This window comes from Bufo bufo, chromosome 1 (assembly GCF_905171765.1).
Source record: "Bufo bufo chromosome 1, aBufBuf1.1, whole genome shotgun sequence".
In the NCBI taxonomy this organism is placed as follows: domain Eukaryota; kingdom Metazoa; phylum Chordata; class Amphibia; order Anura; family Bufonidae; genus Bufo; species Bufo bufo.
In genome coordinates this window covers 188,612,465-188,629,043 of record NC_053389.1, presented here as the reverse complement: position 1 = coordinate 188,629,043, position 16,579 = coordinate 188,612,465, and the positions used below count along the sequence as shown (strand labels likewise).

At 41.4% G+C, this 16,579-nt stretch overlaps 1 protein-coding gene across 1 annotated transcript in view; it reads right to left on the bottom strand.

The window, feature by feature from the left end:
• Positions 1–13,059, bottom strand: part of LOC120986903 (neurotrophin-4-like) — a 115,734-nt gene extending 102,675 nt beyond the window's left edge. The window contains exon 1 of the mRNA XM_040415589.1: positions 12,848–13,059. The gene's annotated coding sequence lies outside the window, so the exon portion shown is untranslated. The remainder of the gene's footprint in view (positions 1–12,847) is intronic.
• Between the last annotated feature and the right edge of the window lie 3,520 nt (positions 13,060–16,579).

The window sequence follows — 16,579 nt, the reverse complement described above, 5'->3', positions numbered from 1 at the left end:
TGCTTCAGGAGCGGCTGGCTGGGATGCAGCGCAGGGTGGCTCAGCTAGCCTCCAGTCCGGCTAGGAAGTAAGTTTCAGCACGCCGTATACCAGCATATAAGACGACACCCGGCGTATAAGACGACCCCCGACTTTTGAGAAGATTTTCATGTGTTAAAAAGTAGTCTTATATGCAGGAAAATACAGTATATAAAAAAACCGTTATATAAAAAAAAAATCTTATAATACACATATTAAAACCTACACATATTGGTCTGTAAGCTATAGGAACCTGCCATTTAAATGTAAATGAGGCCTTTTTCAACAAGAGAACAGGCTGATCTATGATCCAAGCCTCAATGCAGAGTCTCCATTGTGCCTAAAGAAAAGAACAGGTGCACACCTAGAATAATTATGGATGAAGAACAAGGGAAGTTAGCATTCATAACCCTGCATGAACGTGCCCTAATGTTTGCAGTATATGAATGTCACTATCACCCACAAAGAAGCACACGTTACACACTAAACAACTGCAAACACTCCATACACAACGCAGGACAATGCCAGGGCTTTTACTCATGATGACAATACCTTCAATTTCAGCTTGGAGTTTATGAAGGCTCTCTCGTTTCCCTGGTTCGAAGTTCTCCTTGTGGATGCATCCCACCAGATGTAACACGACAAATAGGATGGTTCTCTCCTCTTTGTTAATATAGTTTCAGGTTCGAGAATACTTCAAAACATTTTGTAATAGAGGCAACGTATGGCAGTAACATCAACCTCTGATCTTGAGGCTTTCAGAGGACAGCAGGATAGCTTTAAATCCCTCACCCTTCAAGAGCTATACCTGTAGGCTGCTTCGCCAACTTCAAACTGAAGTATAGGATGAATAGAGATTTTTTTTCTCCTCTATCTTTCTTTCTCTCTCGCCTATTTTGCTATCAGCAAAGAGTAAAATAGCGGGCGTTTCATCTTTCACATGAAAACTTAATAACGTTTTAACAGGAGGGAGATCGCCTTTCCTACTGCTATTCAAACACAAGGGGGACGTGAGGGGAATAAGGACAGAAGTAAAATAGTTTACTATGTAGCAAGGCAGAAGAAGAAGGCACTTTACGCACTTTTGTCCTTTGATGTCAAATTTGTGAAATATCAGAGAAACGCCGACAAAAAAAGAAGAAAAAAGAAAAATAAATGACTGTACGGCAGATCGTATAACATAGCACCTCATCACAAGTCTTTCAGTAATACAATCTATAGATAAAGAACCTCTAGAGTTACTTGGGCATACAGACTTTAGCTCTGCTCTTTCTCGACAAGCCTGGGCTGCTTGTTTTATATCATCTAATAGCTTGGTTTACACTGTTTGAAGATGTAAAAGGACGGGAAAGTCTTGATCATCTCTTGTATGGTGGTGAGGAATTAAAGATGTATACAAAAGTGGCGTACATTAGCTGGAGTTTAGGTTACGGCATTCTAAGCCCTCAACTGGCCACAAAATCCAAGTGAATAGATGTTTGTAAAGGACATGCTAAAGTCAGATTCTTTGCCCCATTTAAGACATGAAATGGGCTTTTGTAATGCAAGAGCACAAAACTGTAGAATCCAACCCAAAATAAACCCCTGTAGGTTTTTTGAACTGGAGATATGTGACTTAAGCTGGCCATACACATTAGACAGAAGTTGGCTGATGGTTGAACAAACAAACATCTGGTAAAAGTTCATTTTGTAGACACGGTCATATGCATTTTACTCCATATTGGCCGAAACAGGCGATGGACGAAAGATCTTTCTGGGAATGTTCTTTCAAAAAAAGAATTGTGCACAAATGATCTTTCTTTGAACCAAACAATTTTTGCCCGACTATTGGACGGAAATATTAACCCCTTAGTGACCAGCCTGTTTTGGGCCTTATTGACCAAGAATTTTTCTTTGCCTTCCAAGAGCTATAACTTTTTAAATTGTCCCTTTATTTACCTGTATGAGGACTTATTTTTTGCGGGACAAGTTGTAATTTGTAATGGCGCCATTTTGTGGTACGCATAATCAGCGATGGCCAGTTCGCCGTGTTCACCTGCGAACATATGCGAGCTGCCATCTTAACTGACAAGTCCGGCGAGGCACAGGTAAGTTCTTACCTGTGCCTGTGCGCAAGCTGGTCTGAAATGAAATGCAGTTCCAAGAACAGCCCGATGAAGGCCCCCGGAGGCTGTTCTCGGAACTGCCTGCTCCCGGTAACCGCATTTCATTTCAGACCGGCTTGCGCACAGGCACAGGTAAGGACTTACCTGTGCCTCACCGGACTTGTCAGTTAAGATGGCAGCCTTCATATGTTCGCGGGCGAACACGGCGAACTGGCCATCACTGCACGTAACTTTTTGATTAACTTTTATTAACTCTTTCTTGGAGGGAGATGGCAAAAAACAGCAATACTGCCACTGAGTTTCTACTTTATAAATTTAATGGCATTCATTTTTCAGCATAAATATCTTTATTCTCTGGGTCAGTATGATTACAGCGGTCCAAAATACATATAGCTGCACATTTATTAAGATTGGTGTTTTAGACGCCGGTCTTAATAAAGCCCTGCACTTGCAGTGGATCCGCCGCAGTTATTTAAAGGCGATGGCCTCTACATAACTTCGGCAGATCCGCCAGCACTTATAAATGTAAGACAGCTTTCTAGCTGTCTTACATTTTGACCATTTTCTACACCTAAACCAGGCAGCCCATCCCCTTCCCCGCCCACGCCACGCCCACTTTTTTAGACCTGGGAGAAGTCGCAGATTGCGGCACAAAGGACCTTTGCGCCACAATGTGTGCTAGAAATATATAATATAGGCATATTTCTGTTTAATAAATGACCCCCATAGTTTTATTTTTACCTTTTACAATTTTTGTTCAATAAAACCCCTTTTTAAAAAAAATAAGAAAATCTTTTTGCATCGCCGCATCCCAAGGGCCATAACTTTTTTATTTTTCTTTGTATAGAGTTGTGTGAAGATCAATGCTTTCATTGTTATCATTTCTGGGTAAATAACACTCCTTCCGGTCCAGGCTGTTATAGCAGGAGCGCGGCTCTCATATGAGCCAGCTGAGCCCCCTCTCTCCCCGGCATGGGGGACCCATGCAGCGCTTAGACTGGGCCTCCATGAAAAGGCCATGAAAAGGCGGAGGCCCAGTCTAAGGCCACTTAGTGACTGCCGTAAAAAGGCATATGGGTGGTCACTAAGGGGTTAAACATGGCCAACTTCTTTTCAAACGATTATGGTCTGTCATCGATCGGCTAAAACGATTGTTGATTGTTCAAATTCAACCAATGAATGTTTGTTTTGGTTGAAATCATCCACTCTAATCAACTTTAGACTAATGTATATGATATTTTATTCTATCTAGACCATAGAAGAACACCACAATCCACTAGTCTATGGCCTCCTAGAAATATCTTTTAAATGAAAAACGTGTGGTTGGAATTTCAAAAACCATGGATTGTATAAATGTACGTGGTAATTTTAATCATATGTGAAATAGGCAGAAAATGTATGAAGATAAGTTTTGCGTTCATCCAAATTTCTGGCTTATAGCAACCTCATATTTATAATGTAGTCTGTGCTATATCTGTTCATTTCACGTGTGCCCTCCAACCTGACATGTCATTTCATGGGCTGAGGAAATACTTATCGTATAATGTATTTGGAGAAAGGAAATTCATCCAAAATATGCACAACATATGTATTTCTAATGTGCTGGAACGTATTTTTTCATTCAGTTCATGATGAATCTCAGATGTCACTTTAGACTAATCTATTGAGCGTTACACACACCAATGTCATCTGATACTGATATGGGGAAATTAGAATATATTTTATTATTGAAACCTTGGTCAGCATAGATGGTTACTTAAAGGGGTTATGCCATTATGACATCATATAGTTCATGACAGTCTATTTCTAAAAGTTAGAACCAGATCCAGATCCAGAGATCTCTCCATTCATTGCTTTAATTGCACTACTAGATATATTTCAAGCTGGCATCCCAGGGGAAGTGTCCTTTCTCAGTAGGTGTATCCTTTCTCAGGGGTATACCCTTTCTGCTGCAGCTCTCTCACTGTACCTGTCACAGCCAATAGTAACTATCGTTGATGGCAGTTGAAGGATGGAACTGAGCATGTGTGACCACTTCAGTAGGTGGTCGTGCACAATACTATACAGATTAAACACGAGGGGGAGTCCTTATAATGTAATGTAATAAGTAAAAGGATTATCTAACATTTTTGTAACAAAAAGTAAATTACAAAAGTATCTATTTTTCATGCTGATTTAGATTAAAATAACATTTATTAAAATAACATTTGGGGTCCATTGGTCACTGTTTTGATCCATAGTATCAAAGATTCAAAACAGCATTATGGCTTCCATTATAATCGGACACAGGGTGAAAAGAACCTAATGCAGTCATTTAAATTCCATGTATGAAAATTAGATTGTCAGCTGCTTGAGACAGAAAGAAGCATCATGGAAGGTATGAATACACAAAATACTTCAATATCCCTTCTACATCAGTGGATAAAAGGAGACCATGTTTATTCTTGGGAAGAGTAAGGCCAATGGAATGGAATGAGATTACTTGACGTCTCTGTATTTAATTTGATAAACACACGGCTTAGGCAGCGAAAGGTCATTCACATCTTCAGCTTCTCACATTTGTGCTGCATTTCTTTTCTTATCTGATGCATATTGTGCGAAAATGGTCACAATTTTTTATCCAGGTAAATCCCAGGTCACAATACATTATCTACCAAAACAATGGAGACCAAAATGCGGCCGAACTAGACCCAAATGCTGAAGACTGATCATGATTCTTCTTGATTGACATAGTGACATACTCGTGTATACCTTGTACCGCTGCCTGCATGCCGCTGAAGATTAACAAGACTGGCAACACTTAGAGGGAAATTTATCAAACTGGTGTAAAGTAGAACTGGCTTAGTTGTCCATAGCAACCTCCTTTCATTTTTCACAGCTCCTTTGTAAAATAAAAGGTGGCATCTGATTGGTTGCCATGGACAACTAAGCCAGTTCTTAAATCTCCCCCTTAGTGTCCACTACTAGGAAGGCTAAATAAACTTATCTAAAGGACAACCTTTATAGCCAGAGTGTTGCGCTGATACAAAAAGCAACTCTCACATTGGATGACCTTACTCATTCATGTATTATATGGATAGTCCTTTGATATGAACACTAGCTGGTCATTTTCTTTGGCAACATCAGCTGATCTTGAGGAGTCCTGACTGCAAGCCCCCTACAGTCAGTTTATTTTCAGGGAAACTTTTAGATAAACACAATAAGACAACCCTTTTAAGAAAAACGGTATGTGGACTGTTGACACCTCTATTCCATGTGTTGTATTTTAATATAGAAAACTAACAGAGAGGCCTCCTATCAGTACTCCCCTCTATTAGTCAGGGCAGATCTTTCATTGGACTCCCCTCCCTGTGCTGTCAGCTGATTATCATGAGACCCGCTTACAGGGGTTCTCCACACTCCTGAGGATAGGTCATCAGTATCAGATTGGTGGGAGTCCAACACCTGCCATCCCCACCCACCAGCTGTTTCAGGCTGCCACGTTGCCGGAAACCATCAGTGTACAGAGCATTAGCAGAAGGTCCTGTACACTGTGTAGTTTCTGGTGCCAGTATACTGAAGCTTAGCTCCCCGCAACGGCCATTTCACAGTGTACAGAGTTGTCTGCCTCCAGTTCTGTACACTGTATAGTCCCCGGAACCAAGGCAGCCTAAAACAGCTGATCAGCGGGGGTGTTGGGTGTCAGACCCTCACTGATCTCATACTGATGACCTATCCTGAGGATAGGTTTCACTTAGGACAGAAGTTGTCAAACCCCTTTGTCTTGTTTTTTTTTTTTAAGAAAAGCTTAGTTGAAGCTAGGGCGGGGGGGGGGGGGGACAGTTGTGGATATTATATTTTTTGACTTTGCAGAGGCATTTGACACATGTCCTTCTAAGGCTACTTTCACACTAGCGTTCGGGGCTCCGCTTGTGAGCTCCGTTTGAAGGCTCTCACAAGCGACCCCGAAAGGATCTGTCCAGTCCTAATGCATTCTGAGTGGATGCGGATCCGCTCAGAATTCATCAGTCTGGCACCGTTTGTCCTCTGCTCCGCTCAGCAGGCAGACACCTGAACGCAGCTTGCAGCGTTCGGGTGTCCGCCTGGCCGTGCGGAGGCAAACGGATCCGTCCAGACTTACAATGTAAGTCAATGGGGACGGATCCGTTTGAAGATGACACAGTATGGCTCAATTTTCAAACGGATCCGTCCTTCATTGACTTTCAATGTAAAGTCAAAACGGATCAGTTTGCATTATCATGAACAAAAAAAAATTTTTTTTTTTTTTTTTCATGGTAATGCAAACGGATCCGTTCTGAACGGATCTAAGCGTTTGCATTATAGGAGCGGATCCGTCTGTGCAGACACCAGACGCATCCGCTCCTAACGCAGGTGTGAAAGTAGCCTTAGACATGTAATAGGTAAAATAATGTGTATAGGCATAGAAAGCATAGCTTGTAACTGGATTGAAAACTGTCTGAAGGACCGTGTGCAGAGAGTTGTGGTCAATGATTTCTATTCAGAATGGTCCCAGTTATAGGTGGTGTACCCCAAGGTTCAGTGCTGGGTCCTTTATTGTTTAATGTATTCATTACTGGTGTAGAGAATGGGATTATTAGCACCATTTCTATTTTTCCAGATGACACCAAGCTATGTAGTACTGTGCAGTCTATGGTAGATGTCCAAAAACTACAAGCTGACTTGCACACTCGCTTGGCAAATGAGGTTCAATCTGGATAAATGTGAAGGTATGCATCTGAGTACAAATAATTTACATGCCTCATATGTCCTAGTGTGAGTGACAATGGAACAGTAGGGAAGGATTTAAGGGTACTTGTAGATTATTAGTTATACTTGTAGAGTACTTGTAGATCACAACTAAACTAATAAGGGACACAGGGGGTCTTAGTTATGGGGAAAGATTAAAAAAAATTGATTTATTTAGTCCTGAGAAGAGGCAACTATATAACTACATCACTTGTCCGTGCAAAAAATATGGTGAAAAGCTGGTCTGTGTAAAAACTCCTCAAAAGACAAGGGGCCACAGCCTCAGCCAAAAAAAAAAAAAAACAATGTTCAGATTTCTTCACCATAAGAGATGTCAGTCTGTGGGAGGATAATCTACTTGAGGAGCTGTTGATGGCTTCAAGGAAGGTTTTGATGATGTCAAACATTGATCCAGTCTGATTGCCACTTGGGATCAGGTGGGCCATTTTTACCTTTTGGAACAGATTGCTCATGTCTTATGGTGCTGGGAAGGGGTTATTTATCCTCCCCTGGATCAATAGGTGGGGGACGACGACGACAAAGTTTTAACGTTTACCCGGCTCCCTTCCCTTCATCCATGTCATTTTCAATCCTTTGGTTGAACTTGATGGACATATGTCTTTTTTCAACTGTACTATGTAAGTCCTGGCAGGCTGCGAGCTATAAAAGCCTCTGTCATTCCACTAGTAATGAGCCCTTAAAACCTAGAGCACTAGACAAATGTATGAGTGACCTAAGGAAACAGGGGGGAAAAAACAAAAACAGATGGCTGGTTATAAAGAAGACGCAGCAAATTTTCCCTTGTGTTGGCTTCTAAAGGAGGTTTTATAAACATACAATGAAAAATGGCAAGATTTATATAACGTTAAGCACCGTCTTATCCCCCATGTAATGGTTTTTACAGGCAGAATAACACCGCAAATCCACGAAAGGGATGGAAAGAATGTTTTGCTAAAATGGGCCAGTAGGCTGAATTATTGATATAGAAATTCTGAAGCCATTTTTTTTATTATAAAGCCCGATTCACATTACCGTAAGATTCACTATTTCAGGCCTCTTTCACACTACAGTTTTTTTCTTCCGTTTTGCGGTCCGTTTTTTGCGGTCCGTATAAGGTCCGTATACGGAACCATTCATTTCAATGGGTCCGCAAAAAAACGGAATGTGTTCCGTATGCATTCCGTTTCCGTATTTCCGTTTTTCCGTTCCGTGGAAAGATAGAACATGTCCTATGTTTGTCCGCAAATCACGGTCCGTGGCTCCATTAAAGTCAATGGGTCCGCAAAAAAACGGAATGCATACGGAAGGCATCCGTATGTCATCTGTATGTCATCCGTTTTTTGCGGATCCATCATTAACAAATGCTAGGCCCAGCCCACTGTGGCCATGTGTTTCTTGTTGCCAAACTTTGGCTGAGCACAAATACAGGTGGCTTCCGTTTTTGATCCGTGAAAAACGGACCGTATACGGGAACCATACGGAAACCATACTGAAAGGTTTTTGCGGACATACTGAACGGAAACGGAGACACAACGGAACCCAAAAACGGGACAACGGATCCGTGAAAAACGGAACGCAAAACACTGAAATGGACATACTGTAGTGTGAAAGAGGCCTCAATGTGATGAAATGGGAGAAAACATGGATTTTTAGCAGCAGTTATGCCCTCGGGCATCCAAAAAGGATAATGTAAAAAATACCAGAACCATTTTAGTCCAATATTTATGACAAGGACATTCACACTGCATGCTTGGAAAAAAACTGGCATAAAAACTGCAGTAGTGCTAGAATTTTTACATTTTGCTGAATGAGGAACAGGAGGTAGAGCTGATATGGAATTAGCAGAGGCATAACTATAGGACTGCAGAGGTTGCTGTCAAACCTGGGACCTGGAGCATGAGAGTTCCCATAGGGTCCTTCTGCTTCATATGAGCACACTGGTACTATAAGGTCAAATGCACACAGCAGAGATGTGTGTACTAAGTGTGTATATCAGTACAAAGAGGCTGTGCAGATACCTTATAGTCTCCAGGCACTATTGCTCAGGCTCCATCGGGTACCATACGTCCACGCTGCCTTTTTTTTTTAACATGCAAATTGAATTGGAGGCATTAGGAGGTACCATATAGACATCATGCACTTGAATGGGAGCCCTATTATAGCTCCACAAAAAATGAATCCCAACTGATATATAATTGGGGGACTCAACAGATTTTTTTTTGGATATAGGAGCTTACATTTGCACCTCTGCCCTGGGTCTTTTAACCTCAAAGGCTATATACATCTTTGGGGGCATTTTTTTCTATTATTGCATTGTATTCATTTTGAGCTAAAAATTTGTGATGAGCGGCAGGGGCTATATTCAAATTCGCGATATTTCACAAATATTTTGTAGAATATCCGTCATATATTCGCAAATTTCGAGAATTCGAGATTATTTTATTGAATGCGATAAATCGGCAATGTAAAAATCACGTAATATGAATTCGTAAAGCGAAATACAGGCGTGGGTCACTTTGGCAAAATTTTTCACGGCAGAGCATTAGAATAGCTTTATATGCAGATAGAGTCAAGTGCTCCAATATATTTGCGATTGCGCTAATCGGCAGTGATTAGAATATTTTATCGCACTACGTGCAGCTTCACATTTTAGCAGGTCTCACTACAGATTACTGATTGTTGCACTAAGTATTGTTGTGAACTTGACATTACTTCCTTCTCATTGGCCCACAAGCAAGAAGCAGAGAGGAATCGTGTTCAGATGGAAAAAAAATGCGGAATATTCGATATAACGAATATATAATACTATATTCTAAATATTCGCGAATTCTCAAAGTGGCGATATTTGCGCTAAAAATTTGCTATTCGAATATTCGTGCTCAGCGCTACTAAAAACCTTTTTTTCAATTGATTTTTATAAAAAAAAATTGAACCACTGTATTTGTGCAGCCTGGAGTTTCTCTAGTAGCAGGATCTGAATTTTCACTCTGTTCCGTCAGACAGCTCAGCTGATGGCTCCTTATCTCTGACCTTATAAACACTCATTATAGCTCAATTCTTATCTTGCTGATAAGAATGTCGCTTAAGTGTTTATGGCCTTTTAGTAATTTAGATACAAGGTTTAGTAGATGACCAGCACAAAGTGAAAGTAAAAAGTACGATTCACACAGCTAGAAAAACAGTTAACCCTTTATGACAGAACGGCTTAATATTAGCCCAAAATGAGTAAAATGCGATCATAAAAATTTTTGCCCTAGAAGGTGTACATAGCCTTTAATTTGTCCAGTAGTCTTATGGGGGAAAACCTTCCACAATGCTTCTAGTGATTCCTCATTGCTGTTCCAGGTCGGTGCCTCTGCACAGTCTAATAATCTGCAGGATCGCTCCGGAGTCCGGACTATGTGAAATGCAAAACAGCTGGCACGGAAAATATAAAGGAAGGCTTGCTGTAGACTAATCACACGCTTTTCTTGCCTGGTTGTCGAGATGGTTTTATGAAATAAATAAAAGCAAAGGGACAAAGCTGAAAGCAATTTCAAATGGAATTACACTGCTCGCAAAGTAACCTTATTGTACCCCCTTCACAGAACACCAAACCTTCTGGTTATATTCGCTGTTCATTTGGTACACTGTGCACTGAAGGTTGAAATGTTTTGGTCCAATATAACATCAGCTGGACATTTACTAATGGGAAGGGAATGAATGATAAATGCATGTCTTGCTTTGATGTGTGCTAACTAGACAGGTGTGAACAGTAGGGGTACAACCACTTGACCACTGCTGATTCCAAGAATGGGAAGTCTGGTCCCCGTTCCTGGCAGTGCTTGCTTATTCGCCTCTGAAATCAGTGATAGGTTTGGAAACAGGAGCTTTATTGCTGTCTCTTTATCTGCCATTGACATGAATATAACGGCCGGATAGTCTTCTCACGCATAATGAGAGTCCCAGTGCTCGAAACCCCAATGGTCACTCTTTTATCGCATGTCTAATCGATATTATTCATAGGAAAAGCTTTTTCAGAAAAATGGATGAATAATAATTCCATAATACAGCATATTATTATGATTATTATTATTATAAAGAGATGTTGCTTGCCCTGGGGGACAAATATTACACAGGCAGTTAAAGGGGTTGTCCGAGTGTATAAAATTCAGGACGTATCCTCAGGATAGGTCATCAATATCTGATTTGTGGGGATTTGACTCCCGAGACCTCCAAGGATCAGCTGTTTGAAGAGGTTTTGGCTCTCCGGTGAGCAACGCAGCATCTTCCTTGGCTATTGATTTCACTTTCATTGGTCATGGGGCCTAGGTGCAGCTCAGTCTTATTCAAGTGAAAGGGGCTAAGCTGCAATACCAAGCACAGACTCTCTCCGATGGACGGCGCTGTGCTTGGTAAGCTGCGAGGAGGCCACGGCGCCATCCAGAGCATGGCAGCTTCCTCAAACAGCTGATGGTCGTGTTGGGTGTCAGACCCCCACAGCTCACATATTGATTGACCCATCCTGAGGTTAGGTCATCAATTATAAAAGGTGTTTACCCCTTTAATTTCTAAATGAACTGTGTAATCTTTTGATTTTTTCATGCAGAGGTTCTTTTACATTTGGGTTCCCCCACAGGTATCGCAACAGCTTATCACTATTGGTCTGAGCAGGTGGGAAACCTTTGGTTCACTTGTTTTTGTGGGCCCTTCTTAGAAAGATGGACCACCCCTTTAAATTAATCAGATACATTTCTGGACAGAAGTTTTTGTATCCCAATTGTTTTCAGTACCCAAGTGCTCATTCTTATGACCTTTAGTAATAGGAAGAAACAAGCTGTGTCTAAATTATGTTTAATGGCTTACAATTAGTGAATTTACAAACTCATGGTCTAGCCTTCTGCTTGGATAGGCACGAACACCAATGGGAACCACCAGCAAGTCCTTATGCGGTTTCTTATGCAATTTTTGCTATGTAGTGAGCTTATACAGTATAAAGGAATATATAGTATATTACACTAAGGAATCTCGCTACGACATGTGCACCTCCTGCCGCCATTCATAGTCAGCGCTGCCTTCCTGTGCTGCATTGCCTCATATAACCTCTCTTACAACTGTATTTACATAACTCAGTAACATCAAGTCATATAGGCAATAGGCAGGATTAGATCTGACACCAAGAGACATTTGTCTTGGATTTACAAGGAAAAAATAACATCAGCCAACTCATAACCAATAAATCTCTTTAATTTCTCTGCATTCTATCGTTTGATACAGAACAGGTTATTTTTCAAAGGGTCCAAAAATAGAACCAGTGTTTAGCGTATCCTTTCCAAAAACGACGTGACTTCTAAGACTTTTTGCGGTCCCTTCCGAGCATCATAATTTTCTCAGATTTCTATAGAATTAATTGATTTTAACTTAGAAGACTTATAAATAATAATCATCTGATTTCCAGATCAGCCTCTAATTTACTGTATTGCACACTGGATAATAAGACCTAACATCTGGTTGGGGTGCTATAATACTGCAGAGGCTGAATCGCAGCGGTATGGTAGGTGTGAACGTTCCCTTATGATTTCATGTCAGATAGGAAGACAGACAATTTCATACAAGCAAGAAAACTGCCACATCAGATTGACGTCACAAGTGCCTATATGCAATAAAAGATCAATGAAAAGTTTAGATGTCTCAAAGGATTTGGATAGTTTCAATGTATATCAGTATGAAGTCTCACTACTGTTCGCTTTATATCAAAAATGACTCAAGCCAGTGTCACAAATCCTCCCAGGACATGAAACGCACATTGTATCCTCTGTTGCCAAAATGACGTGCTAGATTTTACAAGCATGACTATATATTTGGTCAGGGACGAAAACACCAACAGCGCCACACGGAGATTAATTCAGCAAGCAGGAATTAATCTGATAACCACATTACATTCGATTCCATTCACTCTGGTCAAGTACTGGATTTCTAGCAAAGATATGCAAGCTTACCTTCCTCCAGCAGTAAGTTCTTCAGTCTCCCAGGCACACATGTGATCAAGGACATACAAGCTACAGCTTTCTTATCTGTGCCTCCTCTGTCACTCAAAAAAAAAAAACTAAACATATGAGAATGCAGAATATAAGGGAGATAAAAGGGCACCCCTGCCCTGGTCCTTTGTGAACCCTGCTCCCTCTCAGGACACTTTAGTGCCAAAACTTTCAGAAAGAACTTGTGTCCAAAGCAGGAAGAGAACAGTCATTCTTGCAGGCTGGAGGGGAGTGTTTCTTAGGCTCCTTGCACTGAAGTATATGAGGCTGGAAAGTAACAAGCACAGGCTGGATTACAGCACCCTCCCCAGCTCCTTGTGCAAGTCTAGTGTGCACTGTGCCTAGCACATTGCAAAGGTCCACCGTCTTCTTTAGAAGTCCACTTCCCAGCTCCTTGCAGAAGTCTACTATGCACCTTTTTATCAGCTACTTATACTCCACTGTGCATCTTTGAAGAAGTTCACTGAACACCTTCTCCAAAGTCCTCTGAACACCTTCTCCAGACTCTTGAGAAGTCCACTGTGGACCCTTGTAGAAGTCTTATAAGCACTCTTCCAAGCTCCTTGTAGAAGTCCACTGGGCGCCCTCCCTAGTTCATTGTACAAACACACTGAGAACCCTCTTAAGTCCCTAGTACAAGTCCTTTGATCACCTTCCTTGCTCCCATATAGGACTTGTATGATCAGTCCCAGTGAGCTCCTCCTGCCTAGTGGTGGCCCTGGTTCTTATTTATATATAACCTGATCCCTGCTGCTTCCACTCTGCCACATGTGAGGTGAAATTCCCAGCAGGAGGTGAAACAGACTTTACTCATGCTCAAATTCTCATTTTTTTTCAGTCTTTACTAGAGATGACGTGTCTTTCCACTCCCCTCCTAGATAATTTCACCCTGATAATAACACCCAGGCCACTGGGCAAAATACCTTGGTGGATCTGCCTTTTACTTGCACAGTAGTACTGTCTCACTCTCTACGTAGCATGTTCATGAAGCGCTACCTGCTGTCAAGTGCTATTATGGTTATGCTAGTGCTATAAAAATGCTATAATATACAATATAATATAAACATTATAAATATACAGTGGATTTAAAAAGTCTACACACCTCTGTTAAAATGTCTGGTTTCTGTGATGTAAAAAAAATGAGACAAAGATAAATCATTTCAGAACTTTTTCCACCTTTAATGTGACCTATAAACTGTACAACTCAATTGAAAAACAAACTGAAATCATTTAGGTAGAGGGAAGAAAAAATATAAAAATAAAATAATATGGTTGCATAAGAGTGCACACCCTTAAAATAATACTTTGTGTAAGCACCTTTTGATTTTATTACAGCACTCAGTCTTTTTGGGTATGAGTCTATCAGCATGGCACATTTTGACTTGGCAAGATTTGCCCACTCTTCTTTGCAAAAACACTCCAAATCTGTCAGGTTGCGAGGGCATCTCCTGTGCACAGCCCTCTTCAGATCACCCCACAGATTTTCAATAGGATTCAGGTCTGGGCTCTGGCTGGGCCATTCCAAAACTTTAATCTTCTTCTGGTGAAGCCATTCCTTTGTTGATTTTGATGTATGCTTTGGGTCGTTGTCATGCTGAAAGATGAAGTTCCGCTTCATGTTCAGTTTTCTAGCAGAAGCCTGAAGGTTTTGTGCCAATATTGACTGGTATTTGGAACTGTTCATAATTCCCTCTAGCTTAACTAAGGCCCCAGTTCCAGCTTCTGGGAGACTTTAGATGTGTTTTTGCAAAATGTAGCCTGGCTTGGATGTTTTTCTTCGTAGGAAAAGGCTTTCGTCTTGCCACTTTACCCCATAGCCCAGACATATGAAGAATACGGGAGATTGTTGTCACATGTACCACACAGCCAGATCTTGCCAGATATTCCTGCAGCTCCTTTAATGTTGCTGTAGGCCTCTTGGTAGCCTCCCAGACCAGTTTTCTTCTCGTCTTTTCATCAATTTTGGAGGGACGTCCAGTTCTTGGTAATGTCACTGTTGTGCCATATTTTCTCCACTTGATGATGACTGTCTTCACTGTGTTCCATGGTATATCTAATGCCTTGGGAATTTTTTTGTACCCTTCTCCTGACTGATACCTTTTAACAATGAGATCCCTCTGATGCTTTGGAAGCTCTCTTTGGATCATGGCTTCTGCTGTGGGATGCGACTAAGAAAATTTCAGGAAAGACCAACTAGAGCAGCTGAACTTTATTTGGGGTTAATCAGAGGCACATTACATGATGGCAGGTGCATGCTGACTCCTATTTAACATGATTTTGAATGTTTGATTGCTAAATTCTGAACACAGCTACATCCCCAGTTATAAGAGGGTGTGCACACTTATGCAACCACATTATTTTAGTTTTTTTTTGTTTTCTTCCCTCCACCTAAAAGATTTCAGTTTGTTTCTCAATTGAGTGGTACAGTTTATAGGTCACATTAAAGGTGGAAAAAGTTCTGAAATGAATTATCTTTGTCTAATATTTTTTACAGCACAGAAATCTGACATTTTAACAGGTAGTGTAGACTTTTTATATCCACTGTATACTGTCATAAACCAATCTATTTCCACCTTTCATTTTCCAAAGGAGCTGTGAAAAATGAAAGTTGAAATGTGATTGGTGGCTTTGGGCAACTAAGGCTACTTTCACATCTGCAACAGGGTGATCCGACTGTCAGTTCCGGCAGAGAATGCCGGGAATTGGCCGGATACAAACCTCAGTGTGCAGTGGTTTCTGTCTGGCCGATTCTTAGCATATTTGCCGGATTGCAGCCAGATATCTATTGGACCTTATTATAGTTAATGGGGCTGGCGGGCATTCTGGTTGCATCCGGCAGTTCTGGATCTGGAGAATTCCGGTAGGTTGTTCTCTGCCGAAATTGCTGCCGGAGATGTGAAACTAGCCTAAGGCCGCATGCACATGACCGTGGTGTGTTTTGCGGTCTGAAAATTGCGGATCCGCAAAACACGGATGGCGTCCGTGCGCGTTCTGCAATTTGCGGAACGGCACGGACAGCCTTTAATATAACTGCCTATTCTTGTCCGCAAAGCACGGACAAGAATAGGACATGTTATATTTTTTTTTGCGGGGCCACAGAACGGAACAACGGATGCGGACAGCACACTGAGTGCTGTCCGCATCTTTTGCGGCCCCATTGAAGTAAATGGGTCTGCACCCGAGCCGCCAAAACGGCGGCTCGGTTGCGGACCAAAACAACGGCCGTGTGCATGAGGCCTAAGCCAGTTTCTTTTACAGCAGTTTGATAAATCTCCACCATTATGCTTAAAGAATTACATATGATCGATTAGAATTTTTAGGATCATGTATCTACCATATCCTGGTCATAGATATAGGGTAATGACCTACATCATGATCAATACGTGATCTCAACATTATACTGTTAGGGTACGGCCACATGGTCAGGTTTCTGCATGCAGTTTTGGAATCCAAAAACAGGAGTGGATCATAAAAGGAGAGAACGTATACAGGAGAGATACAACTTCTCTTCTTTGTTGAATTCACTCCTGGTTTTAGCTTCCAAAACTGCATCAGGAAACCTGACCGTGTGGCCGTAGCCCTAGGCCTTTAGTGTCAGTTCGCTGCCGTAGCCCTGTAATTAAGTAGTCTGACCAAAGCCACCTGATCCCAGCACTTGGGGTACATACATTGCCAGAACTCCCCCTCCTCTCT